General features: G+C 38.0%; 1 non-coding gene across 1 annotated transcript; it reads right to left on the bottom strand.

Moving 5' to 3' along the window:
• Positions 1-5,061: 5,061 nt before the first annotated feature.
• Positions 5,062-5,168, bottom strand: LOC131232144 (small nucleolar RNA R71). Its single transcript, XR_009164753.1, has one exon. It is a non-coding gene; the product is annotated as a small nucleolar RNA R71 (small nucleolar RNA).
• Between the last annotated feature and the right edge of the window lie 9,072 nt (positions 5,169-14,240).

Consider the following 14,240-nt stretch of genomic DNA (forward strand, 5'->3'; position numbering starts at 1 on the left):
TTCCAAGCAACAAGTGTGGCCCACCTTTCCATCCCTAGATCTCCCATCCTAGCCATCCATTTCTCATCTTCCTCCATCAAAGAGAAGCACAAGGAGCTAAGGAAGCCAAGGGAGCAAGAAGATCAAGCGGTGGGTGCTTTGATAGGGTAGTTTTAATTTTTTTAAGATGGGCCAAGTGAGGCCAACCGATCAATGGTTTGGATCTCACTTTGGACCCTAAGATGTGGCCGATGGCCCACTTGGATCATCATGATCATTCCATGATGGGGCCATTCTCCATGGACTCCATCATGATGTTTATTTTTTCTTGCATACTTACGGGTCATTTAGACCGTCTATTTTAGTGGAGAAGGGATCTCCACCGTTGGATTTCGATTTAATGGGCCCACCTGTAATGGCCGCTTAATTTATGTTGTAGATCATTGAAAGGAGGACCCATAGTGCCGGGGTCCCTCCATCATGCGTGTCTCACTCTTTTTTTTTTCTCTCTCTCTCCCTCCCTTTTTATGTTTTTTTTGTGTGATGATAATGAGGTTGTGTGGCCCACTTGAATAGACCCCACCATGAAGTAGGTATTTTATCTAAACCATTTATAAGTGGGGCCCACCTTATATGTATAGTACCCACACCATCCATCATTTGGTGGCCCACGTAAACAGGGCCCACCCCAAGGCATGTGCACTGCCAGACCGTCCAGCGTCCCTGGACGCTGGACAAAAAGGGAAAACACAAATATCAGCTTGTTTTCCAAGCTTATGGGTGACCCACTCATGTAGGCCCCACCTTGATGCATGTGTTCAATCCACGCCGTCCATCCTTTTCCTCAGACTATTTTAGGCGTTGAGCCAAGAAATGAGGTTGATCCGAGTATCTGGTGGACCATAGCATTAAAAATGGTGATTTTCACCTTTCAAAATTGCTTAAAATTTCTTACGCGCCAAGACATGTCCAATATTGGGCTCGATGGACTTGTCACAGTCTGTAGAGACCAATGGCTGGGGTGGATTTACTTAATGCGGGCCCCACACGTGAAATACCCAAAAACTGCTGTCAGAAAGGCAGCAGGCGCTGCCTGCGTACCAGCACCCAGGCGGACGAACAGTGACCCACGGCTCTAGCCGTGGGCCTCACCTTGATGTTTATTTGTCATCCAACCTGTTCATGAGGTGGGTCACTCCCAGCAGTGGGCCCCCTCCAAATTTCAGCTCCGTCGGCAGCTCAGGTGGCCCACACTGCAGGAAAAGGTGGTATTGAATTTCTGCCATTGAAACTATTTTGTGGGCCACAGAAGTTTTGGACCAAGATGAAATTTGTGTTTTTCCTTTCACTCAGGCCCATGTGACCTTGTCAACAGTTTGGATGGTGGGGAAAAAGATTATGGTGGGCCATACACGTGGAACCCACCATTGCTGTGAGTGTTGCTACACCGTCCACGGCTGTGGACGGTGGGACCCTCCATGATGTATACGTTTTATTCATACCGTCCAGCGGACGATAGAGCCCACGGTGATGCATGTGTTTTATGCACACTGTCCAATGACAGTGGGACCCACCCTGATGCATGTGCTGCATCCCATCCACCCAACCATTTTAAAGGCCCATTAGATGTAATTGCGGCCCATGGGTTGAGGCCCATTTGAGGTATTAGGGGCCCATGGGTTAAGGCCCATTAGATGTATTGGGGCCTATGGGTTGAGGCCCATTTGATGTACATATGGGGCCCAATTGGTGTAGCCCATATGATACACATAAGACCCATGAGATTAGGCCCATTTGATGCATTCTAAGGCCCACGGGTTATAGCCCATTGCAATGTACATAAGGCCCATTGGTGCGGCCCATTGATGTGGCCCACTTGATGAATATAAGGCCCATGTGATTTGGCCCATTTGATGTATTTAAGGCCCAATGGGATGTACCTAAGGTCCATTGCAATGTGTGATCCCAACATGGTTTATGTAATGATGTTTATGACAGTCGTGCGTTGGGAGCAATGTTGGTTTGATGTCCACATTACGACTCTCCCTAGGGCCCATTGATAGGCCTATACTCGTTATGTGTAGGCCGTCTAGGCCATCTGCATTGTAAGGATAATGCATTACTTTATGACATACGTAGTATAGCTCCATAACTCATGATCATACGCATCATATGTATGCTTGATATGAAAAGTGACTGATCATAGCATATGCCTTCGGGCAGATTGTTTAGAGGCTCCCGGATAGGGGGTGTTGCCCTACATGAGCGCATGATACGCGTAGGATTGTTGTATGATGGATAGTATGATTTATGCATTCGCATTGTGTGATATGGTTCCGTACACCCTAGCGACATCGGGGCCGTAGCTCCACAGATGTATCGTGGTTGGCGGGATTGTATCGAAAATCTTGTTCTACATGGGGTGCTATGGATATCCCCGGGTGAAAGTCCCTAAACCCTTATGGTACCAAGAGGTTGCTCCAACGTCTATACCGAATGGGTGCATGAGCGCGAGTGCCGATGACGGTTGCACTTTCCACCGTGTCGTGGTTGGTTGGAAGGGGGTGTGGCCTTACCCCGCTCGAGGGAGTAGTCTGAGTTTGACCAACTCGAGGAATGAGTCCGCTATCGACGAACCAAGCCCGATATTAGCGGCGGATAGTGAGGTCTCTTCCATTCACCTTATTGCCGCGATGGGGCGGCAATGCAGTTAGAGTGTATTAGACCGGTGATATTTGATTTGATTTGTATTGATATGTGGACTTAGATGAGGATTTATATGCTTGAGTTGCATTTCGCATTACATGGTCTTGGTATGACCGACATCATTCATGCTTTGCACTGCATGACCTTGGTACGGCTAATGGCATTCTTGGCTTTCATCAGCATTTTTCGCATTACTCTAATACTGCATAACTGCATTACCACCTTGAGCACACACTTTCACCACCCTCTAAGCTTTCCATAAGCTTATGCGTTGGATCGCAGCAGCGCTGAGGCTTGGACGCATGGCTGATCATTTTGGAGTTTTGTTCATCATCATTGTATTTCCCTTTATGCTCATTGTACTTGTAAAGTTTTTGATCATAGTGGAAATGTGATGGAGCTTTTTGGTTGTTGTTTGTGGGTTATGCCTTTGGTTATGCTTATTACGAATTAAACTGATGTTGAAAATCCTCCTTGTAGTATCCCAGGATCGGAACCTCGGGGAGACAAAGACTTACTTATTTTGAAGAAATTCAACTGCAATTAAAAGTGGGTTCGATGCGACCAAAGGTATGTTCAGCTGTAACAGAAGGCTATCGTCGGTATGATCGAATCGTAACAAAAGTACGCAAATTGAACTTAATTCCAAGTTGGTGTGAGTTTTTCCTATTTAAAGGGATGTTTCAAGCTAGTCTAGATACAAATTAAAGTAGAGGAGAGAGCAAGGAGTTGCAGAGCTTCTACGAACTCATCTTTCTTCTCCGATCATTCGGTTCTACTTCAGTTTTTCATATTTTTGTTTGAGTTTAGTTCAATCATGTTTATGGTTGACTAAATCTCTTAGTTATGGCTACGAGGTGAAACTTATAGTAGTTTTTAATATCTTAGTTTACTTTTATTCAAATTATTTGGTTTGAATGTTGAACAATTCATTGATATTTGTTTGAATAAAGATTTATTTTTAGTTTTTCTTGATCCATTGTCGACTCCGAGCATATTGGATGCTTAAGAAAGCAAGAGTGATTGCTTATCTATTTTGAAATGGATTGATTTGTGAAATCCATTGATCTATCATAAACTAAGGGCACGATAGATGCTTTAAATTCCATTTGATCAATACTTTTGTGAGTTATGTGAGGACCATGTTAGTTGAAGTTCATATATGTTTTGGATTATAAATGATAATTTAACCACTCTATTATCCGGATGGATATGATAGGATTTCAATTCTAGTTGAGTAATCTACTTGAATCAAATGAATTAGACATTAAGAATAGTTATAAGTGGATCCTTAACACTCTAGTGTTTTCTTTACTGATTTTCCTTTAAATTATCTTAGTTTCAATCATACTTCTTATAATCCAATTCTATAGTTAGTTCTAGTTCTAGTTCTAGTTCTAAAGTATTTTAAAAAATGTACAAATATAAGTCCATATGGATTCGATCTCAGTCTCACCGAGTAAAACTACATCGCAGCCCAACACTTAGGGTTGTTGTCCTTTTATATAGATTAAGTTTTTGGTGCCATTGCTGAGGACTTCGACTACACTTTTTTGAAATACCTTAGGGTTAGAATTGGTGTAGGATTAGGACTAGTTTCCTCTACATTTTTAGATTAAGTTTTTCTAAGAATTTAGATACTAACATTGCTTTTGTTTCTTTTATTTCATAGAATCTAACCCACAATCGTCAATCAGATAGTATCCTTCCAACCCTTTTTTACTTTAGATTAGTTCCAAATTATTTTATTTTATTATTATTTTTTGTTCTAGAAGTTTTTATTTTTATAAAAGTAGGTTTAGGTTTAGAATTAGGTTTTTGAGTGGTTCATGCTCAAGTGGGTTTGTGACAATACTCTCCATCTCTTAAGTAAAGGATGACTAGTTGAAGGATTACCTATCGATCACCGAAATAGATAACACCTAAGATCCTCTGAATTGTCCGAGAATATTCTTGAGAATCAACTTCATCGTTGTATCAATAAGAAACAAGATGGGAACGATGTGCACAATGGTCCTCCAGCTAGAACCCTACGTAATTATTTGCAACTAGCTAGGACGAACATACCTTCCTACATGATTTTTCCACATAATGTAGAAAATGTAGAATTTAAGTCGAGAGTGATCTAAAACTTCTGAAATTCCATGGAATAGATTCTGAAGTCCATACATACATCTTAAGGAGTTTCATGAGATTATAGCGACCCTACACTTTAACAATGTGTTGGATGACACCATGAGACTAAATTTGTTCTATTTTTCATTGAAGGAGAAGGGCAAGTCATGGCTTCACTCCTTAAGACTGAGATCAATGGGGACATGAGTTGATATGACCTAGCAGTTCCTTAAAAAATTCTTTCCATTTCATAAGACTAGCACTCTTAGAAGGGTCATCATGAACTTCTTGTAGAAAGAAGAAGAAACCTTCTTCCAATGTTGTGAGAGGTTTAAGGATCTTCTAAGTGCCTGTCCACATCATGGCTATGAAATTTGGCAGGTCATAAGTCTTTTCAAAGATAGACTGACTTTGCCCATCCGCCAATTTGTATAGATGATGTGCAATGGGGAATTCATGAACAAATATCCCGATGACACGTAGGACTATTTTGATATGCTAGTTGAAAACACGCAATCATGGGATACCTTAGCCAAATCAACCAATCTCAAGTTGACCGAGGCTAAAGAAAAGGGAGGAATATATGTCTTATGGGAAGAAGACTACATTAATGTTAGGGTGACCAATCTCACAAGAAAGGTCGAAGTCATGGAATTGAAGAAGGTAAAAGTAGTCAAACTCGATGAGACCCTTAAAACAATTTGTGGTATTTGCACAAGTAACATACACTTGACGCAGAAGTGTCCTACAATTCCTGCGTTCTAAGAGTTGTTACATGATCAATCCAATGCCATGAACAACTATTAAAGGCTTTTCAATACTCTAATCTCAAACACATACAATTCTAGTTGGTGGAACCACCTGAACCTCAGTTGGAGGAATGGGCCAATGTAGACAAAAATCCTCAAGGGTCCTTTCCTTCGATACTCATTCCATTTTTAATATAAAAAAAAGGACACAAGAGGATCCAGTTCAAAAATTCATACACGATCAAGAGTAGTTCAATCAAAATATTATGCAAGCATTCTACGATATTAAAACAACTTTACGAATGTTTACATCGTCCATTCAAAGATTGGAGTCACAACTAACTATTAAGGAGAAGAGGACTCTTCTAGCCCAACATTTACCTAACCCAAAACCACAATGCGAGATAAGTGACCCCAACTCTTTCACTCAACATATGGAGCAAGAAAAGTCCATCACCACTCTTAGAAGTGGAAAAACAATTGACAAAAGTATCCCAACAAGGGTTGAGAAGCCTAAGAACTTGGAAAAATCTAAAAGAGATGATGAGTCTATCGATACTATACATGAGAAAGAACCATATATATATATATATAAAAGCCAGTAGCTCCATTCCCACAATGGTTATTCTCACTTAAACCTCTACCCAACACTCAGGAGATCTTAGAGGTTCTCAAAGAGGTAAAAATCAAAATCCCTTTATTGGATGTCATTAAAAAACTCCCATCATATGCCAAATTTCTTAAATACCTTTGTACGGTCAAGAGATAGCACAATGTTAAAAAAAAGAAGATATTTTTGACAGAAAAAGTTTGTGCCATCATCAAACAAGATGTGCCCAAAAAAATACAAAGATCTCGATAGCCCAACCATCTCATGTATGATTGGAAACCATTGGATTGAGCAAGCTTTACTTGATTTGGGGTCGATCGTGAATTTGATCACTTACTTGGTATACGAACAGCTTGGTCTAGGTGAATTAAAACCCACCAAGACCACACTCCAACTCGCTGATTGTTTGATTCATATACGGAGAGGGATGATAATGGATGTGCTTGTCCAAGTCAAAAAATTCTACTGTCCAGTAGATTTTATTGTTTTGAATATGTTGCTTGTCATTTATGTTAATACTCAGATTACTGTCATCCTTGGCCACCCATTCCTAGCCATATTAAACAATATAATCAATTGTAGGAATAAAATTATAAAATTGTCATTTGGGAATATGACACTTGATCTGAACATGTTCAATATGTGCAAACAACAAGAGGATGGTGATGACTTCCACAAATTAACTTGATAAACTCAATCATGGGAGACAAGTCACTTTTGACTTTGTACTCTAACACTTTAAAGACATGCTTGGCCCACTCCACTGACTTGGATGATGACATGATTAGGGAGATGGATGCCTTACTTGATGCGACGTCGGTACTTGAAACTAACTGGCGGAGGCCTGAATTTAAACGATTACATCTAACTCAAAGCTTCTATCGTCTAGTGTCAAAGCACTAAAGCTTGGCCTAAAATCTTTGCATGTTGATCTTAAATATGCTTATTTAGGTCAAGATGAGACATATTCAGTAGTGATTTCCTCCCACTTGGATAAGGAACAAGAGAGTATGTTGATTTCTACTCTCAAAGAATATAAAGGAATCCTTGGATGGACTATTAAGGACCTTAAGGGAATTGACCTTCTGATTTGTACTCACCGCATTCACCTTGAAGATAATGCGAAAATATCTAGACAACCACAATACAATCTAAATCCAAATATGAAGTGGTTAAGGCTGAGGTATTAAAGCTATTGGATATGGGTATTATATACCCTATATCCGATAACTAATGGGTGATCCCAACTCAGGTGGCACCCAAGAAGTCTAGGATTACCATTGTACCCAATGCGGATAATGAACTCGTGTCAACTAGAGTCACTACTAGTTAGAGAATGTGCATTGATTATCAAAAGTTGAATACCGTCATGAGGAATGATCACTTTCCTTTTGCCTTTTGTTGACTAGATTTTGGAAAGGTTAGCGGGTTATTCCTACTATTGCTTCCTGGATGGGTATTTGGGCTACAACTAGATAGAGATTACCCTAAGGAACAAGGAAAAGACTACATTCACATATCCCATCGGCACTTTCTCCTATCAAAGGATGCCATTCAAATTATGTAATGCCCCTACCACATTCAATGATCCATGTTGAGTATTTTTCTGGCATGGTGAGGCAATTTTTAGAAGTCTTCATGGACGACTTATCAATATTTGGTTCTTCCTTCAGCAAATGCCTTGAGCACTTAAAATTGGTGTTCAAGAAATGTGAAGAAAAGAATCTTGTGCCAAATTGGGAGAAATGCCACTTCATGGTTCAGAAGGGAATAGTCCTTGGACAAATCATAGTGTTTAATGGAATTGAGGTGGATAAAGCTAAAATCGACTTAATTTCTAACCTACCACCACCTAAGAGCATACACGATGTACAATCTTTCTTAGGACACGTCCAATTCTACCAAAGGTTCATAAAGGACTTTAAGCTTATCTCTCATCCCTTATGCAACCTTCTTAAAAAAAGAAACTCCCTTCGAGTGGAGCGAGGAATGCCAAAAAGATTTCACCAAGCTCAAAGGTATGTTAACAAGAGCCCCATCATGTAACCACCCGCTTGGAATATACATTTTGAAATCATGTGTGATGCAAGCGATTATGTAATTGGGGCGGTGCTAAATTAGAGAAAAGAAAAGAAGCCTTATGTTATATACTATGTGAACTCTAAACCTTGCCCAGGTGAACTACTTTGCTACATAAATGGAATTCCTAGCCGTAGTGTTTGCCTTGGACAAGTTTAGGTCTTACTTGATAGGATCCAAGATCATCATCTTTACCAACCGTACGACACTAAATTAACTTCTTTCTAAGAAGAATGTCAAGCCTCATTTGTTGAGATGGATCATTCTATTTTAAGAGTTTGATCTTGAAATCCAAGACAAGACGAGAGTAAAAAACGCAGTGGATGACCATCTGTCTTGGCTTGTCCTATCTGATTTCATTGAGACGACAGCTATCAATGATATATTCCCTGATGAATAACTCTCTAAAGTCTCTCAATTACCTTAGTTTGTTGACATTGCCAATTATCTTACTGTAGATACAATTCCTACTTATTGGACTGCGCAAGATAAGAAGAAATTATTTATCAAGGTATGCAAGTTTTTCTAGGATGATCCTTATCTTTTCAAATATTGCCCAAATCAAATCATAAAGAGGTGTGTGCTTGATCACAAACAACACAGTGTCATTTCCTTTTGCCATTCATATGAGTGTGATGGCCATTTTCAGTAAGAAGACTAAAACGAAAATTCTGCAGTGCGGATTGGCCCACTATGTTCAAGGATACTAACAATCTCTGCAAAGAGTGCAAGAGAAGCCAAAAATTAGGAAGATTATCTCGTCAAAATATGATGTTTTTGAACCCCATTCTAATCATTGAAGCACTCGATTGCTAGGGTATCGATTTCATGGGACCATTCCCCCCATCTTTATATTCTCTTTATCATTGACTATGTTTCTAAATAGGTTGAGGCAATTTCGTGCCAGAATAATGACCATCGCATGATAATTAAATTTCTAAAAGAAAATATTTTATCTAGGTTCGAAACGCCTCGAGCCATCATTAGTAATGGAGGATCTCACTTTTGCAATAGAACATTCGAAACATTAATAATAATAATAATATGGTATTTCACATAAATTAAGCACCCCTTAACACCCTTAGACAAGTGGCCAAGCTGAAAATGGTTAACCTGAATTGCAATTATTGGTCACTTCAACTAACTGACACGTTGTGGGTTTACTGTACGATGTACAAAATCCCTATTGGTATGTCTCCCTATAGACTTGTTTATGAGAAGGCTTGCCACTTGCCTGTGGAGTTAGAACATAAGGCGTATTGGGATATACAGAATTTCAATTTTAATCTTGGCAAAGCTAGCACGCAATGAAAATTACAACTAAATGAACTTGATGAAATCTGGAATAAGGCTTACGAGAACTCTCGAATATATAAGGACGAGATGAATGTGTTCTATGACAAGAACATCAATCATAAAAATTTTAAACTACATTAGAAAGTCCTTTTATATAATTTGAGAATTCATCTTTTTTCCAATAAACTAAGATCTAGTTGGGCCCCTTTAAAGTCAAAACGGTTTATCCTCATGGGACTGTCGAGATAGAAAATCTGGTGAATGGTAACATTTTTAAACTAAATATTGTTCACTGCCTTAAGCCATTTGCTGAGAACTTCGATTTAGAGGATATATCCATCCCTCTAAAAGATTATGTCTATCAGGACGAACTTTCTAGTTTAATGGAGGTCTATCTATCCATTTAGTGTTTTCTTAGGATTATGGTAGAATAGTTTAGGTTTTTTGTTAGTTTGTTTTTGTCTAGTGGAAACCTCTTTAGATGATGGAAACTTCATGCCGATGATCTTCTTCAAGTACTCTCTCTTACTCACTCTTTTATTTTCATCGTCTTATGATATGATGTGTTACATATCTTCCTACATTGTAAACTTTAGGGGGTGAGATTTGATTAAATTAATCAATATTTCTTAACTTTTAAGGAAATTTTTTTTTTCAATTTTCAGATTTCAAAACTCATTTTGAAGATTGATATTCTATGTACTTGAGTGTGTTTAAGTATAGGAAGATGATTAGATATAAAGTAATTTTTAAAAGTCTAGAGTCTAGTTGATTAGTAGATTTTTTTTAACAAGTTCTTTTAATGAATTGATTAATATGAATATTTAAACATCAATTGAGTTTAATTCACAATTCACATGACTCAAATTCTTTAAGGTTAACTTGAATTCCTAAGAGTTTAACTTAATGATTATTCAAGAGCGTTAGGATCCAAGCCTAGAGATCTTTATCTACCTTGATATGAAAAGAAGAAAATGACCAACTAAAAAAAGGATAGAATATAAAATGGTTACCTATTGCATGTGCATAAATGATAAAATAATGAAAAAAAAAATGAAGAAGGGACAAAAGTGAGAAAGCTGTCGATGAAAAATCAAAAGCTGCAAAAAAAAAAAAAAAAAAAGTGAAAAGGGAGATGGATTCAGAATTAGTGACTTGAGTTGATCTAACCACTTTGAAGTAATCATCATAGTTAACATCATTGAGAGAAGGCTAACTCTTATGGATTATAAGTTGGAATCACTGAGCACACTAGGAACTTGATGTTCAAATGCATTTTATTAAGTGATTGATGGAAGAAGAATTTCATTTAATAGTTTTCAAGTGATATTAGGTTATAAACTTACAATATTTCATCCCTATATCTTTGAATTCTACCTACATATGTATAGGATTACACATAATGTTATTTTCTAAGAGAAGTTTAAAATTTGGGTTTTAAAGATTAGTTTTTCACTTATTTTGCTCGGGACTAGCAAAATTCTGGTTGGGGATGTATCAAGTGTGAGCTATTGCATATTTTCTCCTTATTGTGTATTTGTTTTATAAGCATAGGTGTGTTTAATTTATCTGATTAGTATATTTTTCTATGTAAGGTGATTTGGAGAGCTAAGATGAAAAGAATGATTAAAGAGAAGATTCAATACTCAAAAAATTACCAAGTAAAAATTTAGAGATTTTGAGGTTATTAATGAAGAATTAAGTACCAAAGATCCAACATAATTAAGTGCAAAAGAGAAAAAAACTGAAAAATCACAAAGTCCATTAACAGAAATAGCAGGTTGTTCAATCCCACCTGAGGTCGGTTCGGTCTGATCAAATGTGCACAGAATAGTCCAGCAAGAAATTGTGATTTTTAGACTTAATTTGACTTGACACTTAGGTGCGAACCAAGCCAGGTTCGGTGCCACCTGAGGGAGACAGAGACTTTAAACCTATTATAGAGAAATTCATTTACAACTGAAAGTGGGTTCGATGTGGCCAAAGATATGTTCGACTGTAACAGAAGGCTATCGTCAGTGCAACCAAAGCATAACAAAAGTAAGAAAATTAAAGTCGGTTCCAAGTTGGTGCAAGCTTTTCCTATTTAAAGGGATGTTCAAAGCTAGCTTAGATACGAATTAGGGTAGAGGAGAGAGAGAAATGAGTTTTGGGGGTTCTACAAAATCCATCTCCAATCATTTGGTTCTCCTTCGATTTTTTTTTATGTTTTTGTTTGAGTTTAGTTCAATCATGTCTATGGTTGGCTAAATCTCTTAACTAGGACTAAAATGTCAAGCTTGTCATTTTTAATGTCTTAGTTTACTTTTATTCAAATTATTTGGTTTGAATGTTAAACAATTCATTGATATTGGTTTAAATAAATAAAGATTTATTTTTCAGTTTACTTTGATCCATTATCGACTCTAGGGACATTTTTTTTTTGTTTTTTTAACACGCACACACACCCCACACACTCATGCTAGTGGAATTTCACCACCTATGGGTACTTGAACCTGTGACCGAGAGTTGAAACTCCTGAGAGTCTACCACCCAAGCAAGAGTAAGGACCCAATATGGATGTTATTGCTTAAATCTAAGGTAATGCTTACCAATGTAAAGCCCATTTTAACCATGGTACTAAGATCCGCTAAGATTCATGAGCTAATACTTTGGTATCTTATGTGGGAACCAAATCAATTAAAATTCATATATGTTTTGAATTATGAATGATGATATAGCTGCTCTATTATCCAGCTGGATAGGATAGAACTTTGATTCCAATTGAGTAATTTAATTGAATCAAGTGAATTAGACATTAAGAATATTATAAGTGGATCCTCGGCGCTCTAGTGTTTGCTTTACTAATTTTCTTTTAGATTATCTTAGTTAACAATCATACTTCTTATAATCCAATTATATAGTTTTAGTTCTAGTTCTAGTTCTATTTTTAAAGTATTCTAGAAAATGCACTAATATAAGTGCATGTGGATTCGATCTCTGTCTCACCGAGTAAAACTACCTCACAGCCCTGCACTTGGGGTTATCATCCTTTTGGATAAATCAGTCATCGGAGATTTCCAGAGAGTGGTAGTCTCCAAGAGAGCATGGTGGTCCCTCATATAAACTTTCAACCATCGTGCAAGATTCAGATCCAGTGGTCCTCTCCTTGAAAGAAACAAACAAAGAGAAAATGAAAAGAGGGAAAATGGCCCTCCTATGCCAAGGTCCCACAATAAGACCCTATCAGGCAACTTATGTTGGTCTATTGGCTTGTCATGAAATTCAAGCAATAGCGTCCATACATGGTGAACATACATCGGGCCAATCAGGTTACTTGACAAGCTCGACTAGTACGAGCGTACGTCGACTTAATCGACAAGAAATGCATAAGCATTCCGCGTGGCCTAACCACTACCATCAAATGACGTATGACTTGGATTCGTCGAATGTATCCATCGTGGCTAAATCAATTCGGCCATCGATCGTAAACCGTTACCGATTGCCTAGGCTACATTGTAGCCCCAATCATACTTCAAACATTAACATTCACGTGTAACAACCAAAGCCAGCATGTGACAACCAAATCTGAATATAAATCTTATCTGAGCATTTCAACATAACACATACTACACATGTTACAATACATAGGCAATTCATCCATCAATCACATAGTAGTAAGGTAGGTTACATAAAAAAACTGTAACCATAGATAAGGGGATTGAGAATCCTATCTCAACACCCTCATTACATACATTTAAACTAGCATTTTCTCATTCAAGCATTTTATCAAACACTTAGTCTACACATATTACATACATGTAATAAATCAGTTAAAATACATGTTATAGCAAATCCTTCTACATAGGAGTTTCCACACGCACAACGATCATGTATTAGCAATTAATAATCATAGTAAGCACAAATCATAATTCCATATTCATTCAAACATTTTAACAAACACTTAGAATGCATTCGAAATAGCGTAACCTACATATATGTGTAATATGTTGAAACATCCTAACTACGCATATGTGATAGCACTCAAGTCAGTCATAAATCATTGACTGACATTGAAAGCCTTGAAAACCATAACCTAAATGCTTATAGTCCGCACCTTACGCCGGTGGACACGTAACGAATTTAGTTCGTTCTCTAACTCGTCGTCTACGGCACAACTGCAACCTACAGTATGAAATAGATTAGTTATTTCATCCTTTACTCTATTTGCAATTAGGATTTCTTACCCGAAAATGGAACCGAGAATCGCGGTATAGCGATATAGTAGCAGTGATATGATACGTAGAGCGGCAGGGAAGAATCTCTACAGCAAACCCTAGCTTTCCCTCACACTTTCTCTCTCTTTCCTTCTCTTTCTTTTCTCTTCTCTCACCTAGGGTTAGAAATTCGTATGTGAAGGGTGAGAGAGGGTTTTAGGCCTTTATATAAGCCCAAGACTGATGGAAATGGCCCCAGGGCCAAGGTATACTTAGGTAATAGCCAAAGGGCGACAATTTCGGTTCAATGGAACACTTTAGGAGGCCCCTGTTTCTCATGCGGTCGGACTTAAGCTTCCTAACATTGGATCTAGGTCGAGTTAAGTTTTCGGTCCGATCGAATTTACAAATCGACCGCGTCAGACTAGTTTCAGTTCAACGGTCACCGGTACTTGATCAGGGCCACAAGTGTACTGACATGTGTTGGAAATTTTTCCTAATCCGAAGGTG

The sequence above is a fragment of the Magnolia sinica genome, chromosome 17 (genome assembly GCF_029962835.1).
Source record: "Magnolia sinica isolate HGM2019 chromosome 17, MsV1, whole genome shotgun sequence".
Classification (NCBI taxonomy): Eukaryota; Viridiplantae; Streptophyta; class Magnoliopsida; order Magnoliales; family Magnoliaceae; genus Magnolia; species Magnolia sinica.